Source organism: Panthera uncia, chromosome C2 (assembly GCF_023721935.1).
Source record: "Panthera uncia isolate 11264 chromosome C2, Puncia_PCG_1.0, whole genome shotgun sequence".
NCBI classification, from domain to species: Eukaryota; Metazoa; Chordata; class Mammalia; order Carnivora; family Felidae; genus Panthera; species Panthera uncia.
Window position 1 is genome coordinate 112,697,776 of NC_064810.1, and position 15,219 is coordinate 112,712,994.

The following is a 15,219-nucleotide window of genomic DNA, read 5'->3' on the forward strand; positions in this document are numbered from 1 at the left end:
AAGGGGAAATCTAGGTTCCCCACCTTGTCTCCACTGAACCCAGGGAGGACTTCATTACCGTGTGGTGGAGATGAAAGTCCTGGCTTCCCACACTACTGTCTTTCACATTAGTGGTTTGGAGTTCTTTGTTATAGCCTCATGTGGTGGTGGAGAGGGTGGTGGGATTGTGGTGGTGGTGGGGTAGAAGTCTAGCCTGTTCACTTAGTTTTTGCTGGCATGGGCTGGCCCATAGTTTTTCTGGGGTGTTTGCTAGAATAGAGCAGTTGTTGCCTACAGGTTCTCTGTCTTGCTAGGCTGTCCCTTTCCTGGTTCTTTGACTAGGGAGAGGAGGCGTTTGTTTGGGGCTTTTTTTCTCTGTGTCCATGGGTGTTTCTATGTTGCTGGCTTCTTCAGCTTTAAGTCTGGTGTACATAAAGCAAAGAGAAAACACAGAAAGCTCACCAGCATATCCTTCAGTGGGTCCCAACATCCCTAGATGGCTCTCCACTTTTCAGGTCTTCTGATATTTGTTTTTTTTTAAATTTACAAATTTGAGTTATATAACATTATGTTAGTTTCGGGTATACAACATGACGATTCTACATATATTGTGAAATGACAGCAGTAAGTCTAGTGAACATCTGTCAGCATACATAGTAGCAAAACATTTTTTTTCTTGTAAGGACTTTTAAGAGCCACTGTCTTGGCAACTTTAAAATATGCAATACAGGGGCGCCTGGGTGGCTCAGTCTGTTAAGCGTCCGACTTCAGCTCAGGTCACGATCTCGCGGTCCACGAGTTCGAGCCCCGCGTCAGGCTCTGGGCTGATGGCTCAGAGCCTGGAGCCTGCTTCCGATTCTGTGTCTCCCTCTCTCTCTGCCCCTCCCCCGTTCATGCTGTATCTCTCTCTGTCTCAAAAATAAATAAACGTTAAAAAAAATAAAAAAAATGCAATACAGTATTATTGACTATAGTGACCATGATGTACACCATGCTATATAAGCTGACCTCAGCAACCTGCACTTGAACTGCCATGGTGAGATTTTTTTTTTTTTTTTAAGTTTCAGTCTATGAAGAACTACTTGTTGATAAATATACTTATATATCTATCTATTTATTTAATTTTTAATTCCAGTGTGCTTAACATACCACTTTCTTATGCCATACACAAAAATAAACTTAAAATGGATTAAGGACCCAAATGTAAGGCTTGAAACCATAAAAGTTTTAGTGGAGAGCATAGGCAGTAATCCCTCAGACATTGGACGTAGCAACATCTTTCTAGATATGTCTCCCGAGCCCAGGGAAACAAAAACAAAATTAAACTATTGGGATTACATGTAAATAAAAAGCTTCTGCACAGCACAGGAAACAACCAACAAAACTAAAGGAACCACTGAATGGGAGAGGATATTTGCAAATTACATAGCTGATACACAGTTACTATCCAAAATATATAAAGAACTTTTACAACTTGACATCCAAAACACTAATTCAGTGAAAAGATGGGCAGAAGACATGTACAAACATTTCTCCAAAGAAGACATACAGGTGACCAACAGACACATGAAAAGATGCTCAATATCACTCATCATCAAGGAAATGCAAATGAAAGCCACAATGAGATAGCACCTCACACCTGTTAGAATGTGACAATTTTTGAGATGGAAGACCAGCCGCTCTGGGACTCCAACGTCCTCCTGGCGAGGGAAGAAGAGATCCCCAGGCCTCAACTCAAGGAAGAAGGAACCATGAAAGGCGGTGCTATTTGTGCGCTTGAAAAGCAGTTTCCACACGGAGGCAGCTCCACCGTGGCGCTCCGGCGTGATGCGGTTTGACGGGAAAATCTATCCCAGGTGGGTCCTGTTACCGGAGCGAGGCGCAGAGCAGTAACTTTGCACCGGAAGAGCTTCCAGCGGATCCAGCCACGTGGTGCGCGCTCAGTCTGTGGGGGAACGTGTGGAGTACGGCTCCCCGGCGAAGAAGCCGCAGCCCCGCTTTTTTTGCCCCAGCAGATGCCGCTGGCTACTGGGCCGGAGGAAGCGTGGCCCGGCAGAGATTACCGGTACAGTCCAGGACCTGGACGGCGGTGTCCGCAGTGGTCTCTGCCATCTCTGTCTGCTGCCTCCACGGGACCCGTCGGGCAGCTGCGTGAGAAGCCCCAGCCCCATCCATCCTGCGGAAGTGAAGATAAGCCTCCCTGCCCCGCGACCCACCAATTGTGGACAGGCTTGCAAACCATTCTGATGAGTTCTGGCTGATTGTGTTTCCAGTGACAGAGAAGGGAGACGGCCCCGTAAGCCACGTTGCTTCATGCCTACACCTCTTGGCAGCCTCCACCAAGGTGTTAATCGCATTCATCCACCACTGCCCACCAAAAATATTTCAGAGGTGCCTCCGGGGCAGCTGTTGTAATAGACCCTGACATCTGTTGATCATATCTCCATTCCGAAGAGGTCAGTTGCCAGGAATACCATGACATGGCACGTTATTTACAGAGTTACAGATTTTGGGAAACCTCTATAACCTAGAGGTGAGGGATAGGCGTGCGGACTGCTGTTTTCCTGATGAACAGGAGCTGCTATGTTTTCAGTTGTCATGTCAATTTTTAAGCTCTTCTCAGGCAGGAGGAGGTCATGTCCCTCCAGCTGACAAGCCTGAGGAATCCCCTGAATCTGAGCTTCATTCTTAACTTCTACCGCTGTCTCCCCATTCGGGTACAATCCTGGCTTCTATGTGTTTAGCGACTGGATGAGCTGAATGAAGAAACTGAAGCCGTCAAAACTATACTGTGTGAAATATCTCTTGGTCTCCGGAAAAAGATATTTCTTCTTTTGCTGATGGCTAATGTAAGTAGATACGATTGAGTGGTGAAGAGAAAATTCTGTAACAACCTCTAAGTACCAGCAGGTGGAGGCCACTGGGTGTTGTTTTGTTGGCTGGGGTCACCAATACTCCAGGCATATCCTAGGTGGGTGAAATAGATGAAGGGGGTCAAAAGTACAAACTAACAGTTATAAAATAAGTCACGGGGATGTCATGTACAGCATGATGTTTGCCTTATATATTAAAAGCAGAGGTTTTAGTTCTACTTAGTGGGAAGAATAGGGAAAGATACATCTATGCTCCCAGAAGTGGAAGTTACTTTCCGTTTTATACAGATAGATTAATTGTGTTTTTACTTATTTTTATGTAGCCTTTATTTTAGTTATTTTTAACTTTCCAGAAAGAACATCATGCTCAACTTACTCTTTAGGGACTTTATTTTTCCACTTTAATAGCTTGTTGTTAGGAGTTATCTTATGCCAAGCAAGTCCCTGTGTAGTTAATTAGTTCTACTATATATATATGTATATATATATATATGTATACATATATATGTGTATATATATGTGTATATATATGTGTATACATATATGTATACATATATATACACATATATATACATATATATACACATATATATACACATATATATACATATATATATGTATATATATGTATATACATATATGTATACATATATGTATATACATATATATATGGCATGCTTCATTCATGCAGTTTTCCTGTGAATAAATATTTGTGATGTTTTCAGGTTTTTGCTATTGTGAACAGTGCTCGTATAAACAGTCTTTTGCATGTATCCTGTCCTACATGTGTTAGAGTTTCTGTTGAGATATACCTAGGAACAGAAGGCTACGGACTATGTAAATCTTCAACTATATAATGCCAAATTCTTTAACAAAGTGGGTGCATTAATTTGCGTTACAGATTCTTACTAAATTGAAGTCTAAAATCTCTCCCAAACAGTAAGCTGATGGGGTGATTGTGGGACTCCCCTCAAATTTCCCTTCTCTCTGGCATCATTTGCTGTCAATTATTGCATAATGACCAATATCTAAAAACTACTGTTCCATATATGTTTGATTTCTTTTTTTGTTTGTTTGTTTCTGGCAGATGAGTCAATCTGATTTTTCCATCTTGTTTGGAATTAGAAGTCTTTTCAAATCATTTTAACTCCTATTTTTCCTATAATAATTGCCTCTATTTATAAAATCATTTGTATCTTTTCTTTATTTATCTTGATTAATTTTTTCAAAGTTTATTTACTTTGTTTTTCCAAATAGCCATATTTTGGCGTTTTAGCTTTGTTAGTCTTCTCTATTCTTTGTTTTCATTTATCTCTTGTATTTTCTTTACCTTTATCCTGTTGTTCCTTTTCTGATCTCTTAAGATGGACAATTAATTCATTGATTTTTGAGGCTTTCAATTTTTTCCCTCAATAGTCATGTTTAAGGCTATAAATTTCCCTCAGATCACTGCTTTTTTTGCATCACATAAATTTTGACATAGAATTAAAAAAATTTAAATCAGTTCTAGATATTTTATTTTATTTTTTTAAGTTTATTTGTTTTGAGAGAGAGAGAGCACGCACAAATGAGCAGGGGAGGGGCAGGAAGAGAGAGAGAGAGAGAGAGAGAGAATATCCCAAGCAGGCTCTGCACTGTCAGCACAGAGCCTGATGAGGGGCTTGAACTCATAAACTGTGAGTGAGCTCATGACCTGAGCCAAAACCAAGAGTTGAACACTTAATGGACTGAATCAACCAGGGGCCCCTCAGTTCTAGACATTTTAAAATTTCCATTATGATATCATTTTAATCCACAAGTCATTTATCAGGGCTTTGAAAAATAAATTTTGAGTAAGTGGGAATTAAAAATTTGTATTTGTATTTTTTTTTTTTAAACGTTTATTTATTTTTGAGACAGAGAGAGACAGAGCATGAACAGGGGAGGGACAGAGAGGGAGACACAGGATCTGAAACAGGCTCCAGGCTCTGAGCTGTCAGCACAGAGCCCGATGCGGGGCTCGAACTCACAGACCGCGAGATCATGACCTGAGCTGAAGTCAGACGCTCAACCGGCTGAGCCACCCAGGCGCCCCTTGTATTTGTATATTAATGTCTAATTTAATTGCATATTTATTTTTATAAAATTATTGAGACTTTCTCTATGTCCTAATTCATGATAATTTTTATGAATAGTCATCTGTACTTGAGAATAATATTTTTATTCTAAGTGTCAAATGTTCTTTAGGTTAAGTTTTTTAGTTGTGTAATTCAGATCTTGTATATCTTTGTCATTTTTTTTTTCTCTTTGACTTCTCAATAATTGAGAGTAGTGTGCTGAAATCCCTCCCTAAAATAGTGGATTTATTACTCTGTTCCTGCAGTTCCAATAAAATTTACTTCATATACTTTCAGGCAATTTTATTAGTAACTACATATTTAAAACTATTTTATCTTCTTGGATAATTACATTAAATAGTGAATTGAATTCTCCGTCCTTAATAATACGTTTTACTTTGACATTTATATGTTGTTAGTAATGGCTGTAGCAACTTTCTTTTGGTTAAATTTGCTTCATATTTAATTTTCTATCCTTTTACTTTTAACTTTTATGTGTTCTTACGCTTTAGGAATATCTTTTATTAACAGCATATTTTAGATTTTATAAAATCCAACTGTGACTTTATCTTTTAAAATTTAGTTAATATTGGGGCGCCTGGGTGGCTCGGTCGGTTAAGCGTCTGACTTCAGATCAGGTCACGATCTCGCGGTCCGTGAGTTCGAGCCCCGCGTCAGGCTCTGGGCTGATGGCTCAGAGCCTGGAGCCTGCTTCTGATTCTGTGTCTCCCTCTCTCTCTGCCCCTCCCCTGTTCATGCTCTGTCTCTCTCTGTCCCAAAAATAAATAAACGTTAAAAAATTTTTTTAAAAAATTTAGTTAATATTTATTTATTCTAATTATTAATATATTTGGGGTTCAAAATATGTCATTATTTCTGTTTTTTTTCTCTATTCCTATTTCTTTTCACCCACTTCATCTTCTCTCCTTTAAATTAATAGCTAAACCTACTTAAAATGCTCATCTGGGAATTGTTACTGATCCATAATGAGGTAAGGACCTCATGTACCATTCCTTTCATTGAGAAAATCTTTATGTAAACATCATGTTACCTGAACTAAGCAGTATATTTAGTGATGTGATTGATACTTGGGTGCAAGAAACTTCTCTTCTCAAGAACTGACAAGAGACCAGCTAGGTTGGTGAACTAGTTTGAGTTCTTTACATCCCTTGTGAGAACCTAACGCTCAACACACTGATAGCATCTAAGCTTTTGAATACGGTTTTATTAGAATGTTTCTTCTTTTATTTTGATCACAGATTTCTTTCTTGCCCTCTTTTTAATATAGCAACCAACTTTAGGATTGCAACCAAGATATTTGATCTCTTTTATTCACTTATCACTTGCAGTGTCTCTTATATTTGTCCTCTTCTTTAAGCATATCCCCACCCTGTTTTCATTATGGATCTTTGCATAGCAAACCTTTTGAGGCCTTATATTTCTGAGAAATCCTTTAGATTTGATTTATTTTTGGGCTGGATATAAAATCCTAAATTCTAAGGTTTTTTCTTCAGTACTTTGGAAATTCTATTTACATAGTTGCTAGGGCAGTGTTGCTTCTGAGTAATTTGATTTTTATTTATTTGATGTGATAAGCTTTTTCTTTTGGATAGCTTTTATGGTTTTTTTCTTTATCTTTCTTACTCTTTTTTTAAAAATTTAATTAAAAAAATGTTTATTTAGCTTTTTGAGAGAGAGAGAGACAGAGACAGAGAATGAGCAAGGGAGGGGCAGAGAGAGAGAGGGAGACACCGAATCCAAAGCAGGCTCCAGGCTTTGAAGTGTCAGCACAAGAGCCTGCCATGGGGCTCGAACCCACAAACTGTGAGATCATGACCTGAGCTGAAGTCTGATGCTTAACTGAGGAAGCCCCCCGGGCCAGCGCCCCTTTTATTCTTTTTTTTTAGTTGCTTATTTATTTTGAGACAGAGAATGAGTGGAGGAGGGGCAGAGAGGGAGAGAGAGAAGCCCAAGCAGGCTCCTTGCTCAGTGCTGAGCCTAACTTGAGGCCCCACCCAGGGGCCCCTGTCTTTCTTATTTTTAATTATATAATGTGGTGTGGATCTTTCTTTCTTTCTTTCTCCTTCTTGTCACTCTGTAGGCTCTTTCCATCTTAGGCCTGTTATCTTTAAGAAAATGAAACATTTATCTACATCTTCAAATATTTAATCCTCTTTTAAAATTTCTTCTATTTTTGTAATTTGGATTTTAGCACTTCTCTTTCTAGTCCTTCTTTGCCTTTCATTTCTCAGTAGTGTTCTTTTTCACCCACGAACTGTGACATCTGAGCCAAAACGAAGAGTCACTGACTGAGCCACCCAGGCTCCCCCCTGCTTCACCCTTTTAATATATTTTTAATCATAGTGATACATTCTTTCCTTTAAAAATATTTCATTAAGCTGATTTAAATTTGTTGATGTGTATGTTTGTGCTTCTGGTGGAATCTAAAATCCAGGTAGTTGTACTTCTCAAATATCTTATTCTTTTGATTTATGGGCTTGTTTTTCCTGTCAAGCAAAACATATAGGGGAAGGTCATACCCCTGTTTCTGTCACCTGTTAGCTCAGGGGGTGAGCAGTGGGGTATATGCATAAGCCTTGGTGTGGAGAGGCCCAGGCAGTGAAAAACTGAGTCGATATCTCCTCACCCTAACAGAAGAACTTGATGTGGGGCTTTGCTCTTTGTCCCTCAGGAAAGAGCAGCTTTAGGTGGGGATCCTCCTTAAGCATAGCGACTTAACCAGAGTCATTACTTCCTTTTCACACCACATCACAGTAGCTTCTGCCTGTGATATGCCTTTGTTTTTGAGATCACTTGAACCAAATCTGATTTGCTATAGGTGTAGGGTGGGTATTCTTTATCCCAACAGTAGTCTTTCTTTCTTTCTTTTCTTTCTTTCTTTCTTCCTTCCTTCCTTCCTTCCTTCCTTCCTTTCTTTCTAAGTTTATTTATTTGTTCTGAGAAAGTGTGTGTGTGTGAACAGGGGAGGGACAGAGAGAGAGCGAGAGAGAGAATCCCAGGCAGGCTCCGCACTGATAGTACATAGCCCGATGTGAGGCTCCAACTCCTGAACCGGTGAGATCATGACCTGAGCCGAGATCAAGAGTCAGACGCTTAACCGACTGAGCCACCCAGGCACTCCTCAACAGTACCTTTTCTATTTTATTCTATTTTCTATCTTTTCTATGCTCTACTGGGCACCTCTTGTGTTTGCCTATGCCAGTCTTTCCCTCTCACATCAGTTCAAAATAGCCCTCTGTCTTCATCTCAGGGATTTCTCATACCTTTCTTGGTGTCTTTGGTTGGTCTTTTTTTTTTTTTTTTTTTTTTTTAATTTTTTTAATGTTTATTTATTTTTGAGACAGAGAGAGACAGAGCATGAATGGGGGAGGGTCAGAGAGAGAGGGAGACACAGAATCGGAAGCAGGCTCCAGGCTCTGAGCTGTCAGCACAGAGCCCGACGCGGGGCTCGAACTCACGGACCGTGAGATCATGACCTGAGCCGAAGTCGGATGCTTAACCGACCAAGCCACCCAGGCGCCCCTCTTTGGTTGGTCTTGAGAGTGAGAGTCCGTAACAGTTGCCTGTTCACTTTCTAGTAGGATCTGGAAATGGATCCACCCACCTTTTGGTACTGTTTTTAGGGACCATCATTTTTTAGCACACATTAACATATGATTTTTCTCATGGTTTTATTATTACAAAAGGTGTTTAGAATAGAAATATAAATCTAGCATGCAAAATATTACACCCAAACTCTTTGTGTTCCATTTTCAATCTTCTGCCACACGCAATTACATTATTTTTATGCTGTGGGTTTTTTTTTAACCACACATTTATTTTGAGTGTACTTATTTTGATTCTTTTTGTTGATTTTTATGATTCTACAATGCTTATTTTTAATATATTGTATAATATTCTTAAAAATTACATACCAAATTACATTACCAAAGCTCTCTTATGTTTAGGTTATTTTTACTTTTCACAATTAGAGATGAATATAACATCTTTATAAATATATCTTTCGTCTTTTGATTTATTGATTTAGATTTGTTTTAAGAATGAGATTACAAGGTCCATGGACATAAAAACTTTATAGCTCTCGATAAGTATTGCCAAATTGCCCTTCAAAGAATGATGCTATTCTTTGAATGGTTTTCTATATACTTATTCTGATGTATACTTAATTGCATATGCACAAACTTGTTGTATATCACTTAAGACAAATCCTCTTCTGTCTTTTTACACTACTCTGATTACATTTTTTAAGGATACATTAAATTAAAATGGTGATAGACCATCTCCTTTTTTTTAAACCACTATTACTTCCAAATAGCCCTGTAAAATCCTCTTAATTCTAATTCTAATTTAAGTAATTAGGAATATAAATATAAATTAAGGCAATGGGTGACATTTACTCCTTCAGATTCCAGCAATATAGAGAGCATGTATTACTCATATAGTTTGAGGTCTTAGGTGTCTCAGAAAGGTACAAAATATTTTTTGAAATCTGTTTACTTTCACAAGTTGTCTGGAAGTCTGGTCTTCCCCCTTTGTTTGGAACCATATAAGTCCTGGGGGTTTTGTATCATGCAAGAAAGGGATGAGGATGGAAAAAGGACAGCTATTAGACTTCTTGCTAGCCCTAATATCTGGTGCTCGAATTAGGTATTATTCGATATAGAAAACGTAAAATGTAACATTTTTACATATTGAAGGCCTGCTATTCATATCTGCTATTATCTTTAAATAAAGACTCTTGAATATATTGCTCACATATATATTGCTTACATCATGCTATGTAATTTACAAGATTCCTGAAATAATTATGGTTAATATGTGCCAAGCACTGTTTTAGCTATATATTTAATCCTTGAAGTAATTTTTGCTGCATAATAAACAATGTCAAAATCCTGAGGGTATACAATAATAAACACTCATTTTCTCCCTCCTAGGTCTGTGGGTTGTCTGTGGCTCAGCTGGGTTCCAAGATTGCCTGGCCTTGGCTCTGGGCTGTGGGCTGGGTTCCTGTCTGCTTCCCCAGGGCCAATGGCTGTCTGGGGCATGCCTTTCTTATTGCAGACAACAGAAGTATAAGTAGGCAGGCAAACCACACAAACATATTTAAAACTTATGCTTGCGGGGCGCCTGAATGGCTCAGTTGGTTAAGCGTCCGATTTTAGCTCAGGTCATGATCTTGTGGTTTGTGGGTTCAAGCCCCTCATCGGGCTGTGTGCTGACAGCTCAGAGCCTGGAGCCTGCTTCAGATTCTATATATCCCTCTCTCTTTCTGCCCCTCCCCTGCTCATACTCTGTCTCTTTCTCTCAAAAATAAATAAAGTTAGGGGCGCCTGGGTGGCGCAGTCGGTTAAGCGTCCGACTTCAGCCAGGTCACGATCTCGCGGTCTGTGAGTTCGAGCCCCGCGTCAGGCTCTGGGCTGATGGCTCGGAGCCTGGAGCCTGTTTCCGATTCTGTGTCTCCCTCTCTCTCTGCCCCTCCCCCGTTCATGCTCTGTCTCTCTCTGTCCCAAAAATAAATAAAAAACGTTGAAAAAAAATTTTTTTAAAATAAATAAAGTTAAAATAAAAAAAAAAACATTTAAAACTTCTGCTTGCATCACATCTAGTAAATTCCATTGTCCCATGCAAATCACATGGCCATATGTAACTGCAGTAGGTTGCACTGCCCACAGTGCAGTAGGAGGCACTGCAGAGTCATGTGGGAAAGAGTGTGGATGTATAACTTTATTAAGGAGTGAGTGAAGAATTGAGAATGATAATCCTATGTATCATAATTCTCAAAACAATTGTGCAGATTGTTTATTATTAAACAACTATCATCCTCTTTATCTATGTGATATTAAAGGTGCTGACTGAACTGCATTTTAGGGAAGAAGCCTAGTTTATTATAAGTTAGCTTGGGCTACCATGACAAGATATCATACTGGGTGGCTTAAACAATAGGAATTTATTTCTCACAGTTGTAGAGGATGGGAGCCTGAGACTAGCATGCCAGTGTGATTGGGTTCTGGTGAGGGCTCTTTGCCTGTCTTGCTGCCTTCTCACTGTGCCTTCACGTGGTAGGCAGAGAAAAGGTACAAGCTCTCCAGTGTCTTTTTTTTTTTAATGTTTATTTATTTATTTTGAGAGAGAGTGAGAGAGAGCACTGAGGGAACGTGAACAGGGGAAGGGCAGAAAGAGGGAGAGAGAATCCTAAGCAGACTCTGCATTGACAGCAAACCCACGAACTTTGAGATCAAGACCTGAGCTGAAATCAAGAATTGGATGCTTAACCGGCTAAGCCACATAGGTGCCCCTCTAGTGTCTTCTTATAAGAGCACATTCTATCATGGGGGTCCACTCAAACTGTCAGCGGGGGGACAAGTAAGGGCAGTGACAGGCATGAGGTTTTATTTTGATTTCTGGGCATTCTTTTTAGAATCACTTGCTTTGGTGCTACCTATAGCTGAGATCATCAGCAGAGGTTTTCTGTGATTCCTTAAACCTTTTGACCTCTGAAAGCCAGTGGTGATTTTCCCTTACCTTTGCTCCCCCGGACCTTCCCACAATTTTGTAAGCACTTGTCATATTTTACTGAATTTAAGATGCCATCAATTGTGTCACTAAGAAAGGAAAAAAAGCTACTAATTAGATTAAATTTTTTTTATCCCTAAGATTTTTATTCCATATTTTTAAAAAGGCTCTTTTAGACTTAATTAGATAGGTTTTAAAACACCTGCACATATAATTGTACATATGTAAAAATTCCAATACAGTCACAATACACTGTTATTCCTGAAATAACTTCATATTCAGAATTTTGCTCTTCTTTTTTTTTTTTAAGTTTATTTATTTTGAAAAAGAGAGAGAGCATGTGCTCATGCAAGCATTGGAAGGACAGAGGGGGAGGGAGAGAATTCCAAGCAGGCTCCATACTATCAGTGTAGAGCCCAACATGGGGCTTGATCTCACGAACCACAAGATCATGACCTGAGCCGAGATCAAGAGTCAGATGCTTAACCCAATGAGCTACCCAGACGCCCCAGGAATTTTGCTCTTATGAATCATTTTTTTTTCACTTAGAGTTATGAATGTGTGTTTTCCCACTCATCAGGAGGTATTGGGACCATTAGCAATGGATCACTTATTAAAAGAGTACTCCATCATTATCTACTGTCATTTCTTCCAAGCTACTAACAACCATTCTGCTAGTCTGGCTTCAGTTGTCTTAATTTTATGTCAATTCATATTCCATTCACAAAGAGTACTTAAATAGTTCCTGGATTCAATGTGTGAGGATTTACAATGGTTCAGTTTGCTGCTGGGAATGACCATGCGATTTTGTACTTCTCTATGAGCATATTCTTTATCCATCTTGATCCACATTTCTGCCATGTTTCAAGAACCAATTGGTGGGTTGTGTAAGATTCCTAGGTCTCTATTCTGAGGACTTTTAACTAGTTCCATGGGTATGCACTCTATTTTTTGAGTGCATACTATGACTTCTTGGGGGAAGAACAAATTTTTTATACCATTTTGCAATTTAAAATTAAATTTAAAACCCATGGAATGTACAACCCCAAGAGTGAAACTTAATGTATATATGGACTTTGAATGATAGATGGTTATCAGTGTTGATTCATTGATTATAATAAATATACCACCATAGTGTGAGATATTGGTGGGGCAGGCTGTGCATGTGTGGGGCAGGGGGTGTATGGGAACTCTGTATTTTCTGTTCAGTTTTGCTGTGAACCCAAAATCGTTCTAAACAATCTAAAAAAGTCTATGAAAATATTAGATATAACAATAATCTTGTTATTGGTAACTATGCATAGCTTTATAGGTTTAGGCTGCTTTTTAGAACCTGTGTCATGATGTCATCAACTTTATCATCTTTAATAGTGATAGTATCAACCCTGGAGTTCTTTAGCATTTTCTATTTGACCAAAGACATGGTTTTATTAATTTCCTCAGTTGAATCACAGGTTATTGACATAGGTAACTTCTGTTCACAGTCTACAAAAGGTTTCTGGCAAATAGATACTTATGGCCTTAAGGATAATCTTGGATGGTAAATAAATAATTCACAAAAGCCACTTTTTCAGCTCTTCAGGGTGATTTGGCAATTTCTCCTGTCTTGATTTCCCTCTTAGTTTGGGTTCCCCTAAAACCAGAGCCTGAGACAAGGATGTGGGTGCATAGAGAATGTATTTATTAGAAAGTGCTCACTGAAAGCACCTGACCCTCTAGGGTCATTAAATTTACCCTTGGGCCATTTACTGTCCCCACCCCCTAATTGCCAGGTTTCTCTGAGGTAGAAGAGCAGAGACACCTTATTGTTTTGAATAAAGGGAAAGAGCAGTGATGAAGCTGAGAGTTGGCTACTGGGAGCATATTGCCAATTTTGTTTCTTCCGTGTTACTTGCTAGTCCAGAATGCATGAAGTTGAGACTTAGCATGATCTTACGACATGTATTCTCCCAGCCTGTTTGAATTTCTGTCTCTTTACTGCTTGGGATGGATGCTGTGTACCCCAGCTGTATCTACTCTGCTTTCTCCATTTCCCTCCAAACCCCCATCGGCCCCTTGTAGATGAATAGGTTGGCAATTTTATGTGGAAGCAAGTCAGGCCCTACTGAATCTGACTGACATGTGTTCATTTAGCAGTGCTTGTTTAGTCCTCGTCACATTTCTGCACATCATATTCCAGACTGTGCTTACTCCAGCTAGGCGTTGCCGTCCCAGGAGGCCTTGCTGAAGCAGCCTGCCAGGATTGGTCTTGTCCTTTTATATGTCATAGATGTGTTAGGCGCTGTGGGGGAATAAACAAGAAGTATATGCAATAGTGGCTGATTTTGAGGAATATTGATGTATGCTCGGTAACAACCCTCTACAAGGGGAATTTTGCCAAGACAGTAACTCAAACTCGGGGCAGTTGAGAGAGAGGAGGAGTTGAGAGAGAGTTCTCGTGTGCACTGGAACCTTTTGGAAAGGCCCCAGGAGGGGACCATATCCGAGTAATAAATTTGAATTGTGGGATCAATTTTGGTAAGGGTTCCTAGGACACATTCTTTTTGGAGACTGGGCTTCCCAAGTAAATGCCATTTTAAAATGTGATCTTATTCCTCCCTGGTCACCAAATGTCTGAGAAGTTAGTTAAACTCTGTAAACCTTAAGAGCAGGCAACTCGATTGTGGGATTAAGGTTGACTGTAGGTTCAGATGTTATGTTTGCCAAAGAGGTGGGTGACTGACATTTAGCAGTGTCCTTGGAGAGGCTGGGTGGCTTGTGAATGGGAAGCTCAGTTTCTGGAATGCCTGGCATCTCTGGATAAGAGCCACTGATGCAGTGGAACCCATAAAGAGGAGAGCCTGGTGGCTTGCTCTTTGGGGCAGCCAGACATACTTAAGTCCATGCACTTGGGTCCAAGCCATTGTGTTACCTGTGCTGGGGAATTCCTGTCCCTGGCTTGTTGGATGGTGCTGGCCAGCTCCTGGGTAGACTTGTACTTTGTAGAGCCATTGCATATCTATTCCAGCACCTTTCATCACTAGGGAAGAGTTATAACTATTTACTTTACCATGGGCTGTGGTGTCGTGGAGGCAGGGGGCTAAGGTGACTGGGTGGAACATTAAACCTTCCTTTTGTTTATTCATTCCTTGTGAGTCTATTTTGTCCTTAAACTGTCACAGGGAGCAGTTCACTTCCAGTTCTAGGGCCTTGAATGATGTGCCACAAGGACTTATGCTCATTTTTGGAATGCTGTGTGCTTGGGTCTCATACATGGGTTCAAGTCCTGATACAGCCACTCTGGTGAAAATCATGGGTGATTTTCTTAGATTCTTTGAGTCTTGGTTTCCTCCTTTATATGGTGGTTAATTATACTTGTAGCATTGTTGGGAGATTAAATAAAATAATGATTAAAGTCCCTGGCGTGGAGCTCCAGAAATGTAGTTTCCTTCTAATATAGCCTAATATGTCAGTTGTGATACCTGAAGCTAAAGCCTTAAAAATTCAATTTAAATTTAATGAAAAAATAAGATATTTATGCATTATTAAAAAAACACAATGAGAGAAATCTTTAGATTTAAACTGAGGAATTTTGAAGGTAGAATTATAGTCTTATTTCCTAACTGCATTTGTTTCCAGTGACTATTTTATTCACTTTATATGGAAAAAATTATGTCATATAGAAGAGATAGCCTTGGTATAAAGGCATCTGATGAAATGCAGCTAATTAAACACATAATTTGGTACAGACTGTGTAC

At 39.4% G+C, this 15,219-nt stretch overlaps 1 pseudogene; it reads right to left on the minus strand.

Moving 5' to 3' along the window:
* Positions 1-1,919: 1,919 nt before the first annotated feature.
* LOC125921634 (methionine aminopeptidase 1D, mitochondrial-like) lies at positions 1,920-2,943 on the minus strand (annotated as a pseudogene).
* Positions 2,944-15,219: the final 12,276 nt, after the last annotated feature.